We start from the raw sequence: 1,614 nt of genomic DNA on the forward strand, positions 1-1,614 counted from the left end.
AATAATAGTAATAAACTTATAAAGAAACTTCAAAGAATTAATTCATAAATTGCTGAAGGCTGCAGCTATTTGGGGAATGATTACTTTAGAACTAGTAACTTTTCCTTCTTTGTCTATTGATCTGCTTAAATTTTCCACTTCTTATTGTTGTTGTTCCAAGCATCGAGGACTCTCCTTCATACCTGTGGCTCGATGGCACTTAACAACAATAACAACATTGTTGTTGTTAAGGGCTATCAAGTCGAGTACGACTCATAACAACCCGGTGACCAACAGATCTGAACCGTCTCCTGTCCTGTGCCGTCCTTATCATCTCTGATATACTTGATCCCAATGTTGCAACCACTGTGTTAGTCTATTTTGTTGAAGGTCTTCTTTTCTTTCACTGACCATTCCTTTCTAAGCATGATGTCTTTTCCCAAGGAATGTTGTTTTTAGGTCCTGTCGAGTCAAGTACGACTCACAGTGACGCTATGAATAATAGATCTAAACCTTGTCCTATCTCATACCATCCTTAAAATATCGGAAACACGTGAGTCCATTGTTGCAATCACTGTGTGAATCCACCTGGCTGAGGGTCTTCCTCTTCTTCACCATCCCTCCAGCTTTCCACGCATGATGGCCTTTTCCAAGGAGCAGCCTCCTCTTGTGCCCAAAGTGTATGAGATGAAGCTTTATCATCATAGTCTCTCCTCACAACGTACCCAGAGTACGTGTGATGAAGCTTCACTGTCCTTGGAATCACTTTAAGAATAATTTCTATAATAGATATTTTATTTATTGAAATTAAAAAAATTGATGGATATATATTTTATACATTCTCGTTATGAGTTTTCTTTCTATTCTATATCATTGCTTTTCTAAATTATATTCATTTGTTTTTGTTTTTTTAAGAATAAACACCTTTAATACATGTGCTAAAATGGGAGGGAGATTTATTTGCCTTTCCATGCCTTGATTTTCCTCAGACAGAATTCCATCTCCTTGCCCTCTGCACGGCCACACTGGCCTGGCCTGGAGGCAGTACGTTCAAGAAGCTTGCCCTGTTGGAACTGGTCCTCTAGAAGACTGCTGATCTTCGCATTCTTTTTTCCTTTCATCGTCTTTTTTCTGAGTTTTCTTTGATCGCTTTTTGTTTAAAATCTCTTCCTCCCCAGGAGTCAGCTTAGCCCCGTTCTTGTGACCCAGAGGTGGTGCCTCGTAGCACTGGCGGTACGGTGTGCTGTCAATGAGCACGATGCATTCTTCACTAGGGTCTTGGTTGGGACCAGCTCGTTATTGGAGGCGTTGTAGACAAACATCACTTATCCTTGTTTTGGGAGTACAACATTCAGAGCCCCAGAAGTTCCCCACATCCAGTCTTAGGGCACAGAACTTCTTGTTGCCTCCTCTCACACGAACTCTGTGTAGACAGCGGGGGGTCAATCTTCGTGCTGGCAGCCAGGCGTCCCAGCTCATACGTCCGCTGCTTGTGGGAGGGCTTTCTCTTGCCCCCGGTCTTGCAGCGCTTGTGCCAGTGTCTTGGGAGACGCCCATCGCACCGCGCTGCCTGGAAAGAGTTCCTTGCTTTTTTTTTTTTTTACTTCCATTCATTCATTGTTGCACTTTTCTCCC

At 42.8% G+C, this 1,614-nt stretch overlaps 1 protein-coding gene and 1 pseudogene across 2 annotated transcripts in view; one reads left to right on the top strand and one right to left on the bottom strand.

Moving 5' to 3' along the window:
- SPATC1L (spermatogenesis and centriole associated 1-like) overlaps window positions 1–1,614 on the top strand; it is a 52,499-nt gene that overhangs the window by 8,419 nt on the left and 42,466 nt on the right. The window lies entirely within an intron of this gene.
- The window catches only part of LOC102843710, a 3,647-nt pseudogene continuing 2,968 nt past the window's right edge, over window positions 936–1,614 (bottom strand).

This window comes from Elephantulus edwardii, unplaced genomic scaffold (genome assembly GCF_000299155.1).
Source record: "Elephantulus edwardii isolate Elephantulus edwardi_28Jun2011 unplaced genomic scaffold, EleEdw1.0 scaffold00133, whole genome shotgun sequence".
Taxonomy (NCBI): Eukaryota; Metazoa; Chordata; class Mammalia; order Macroscelidea; family Macroscelididae; genus Elephantulus; species Elephantulus edwardii.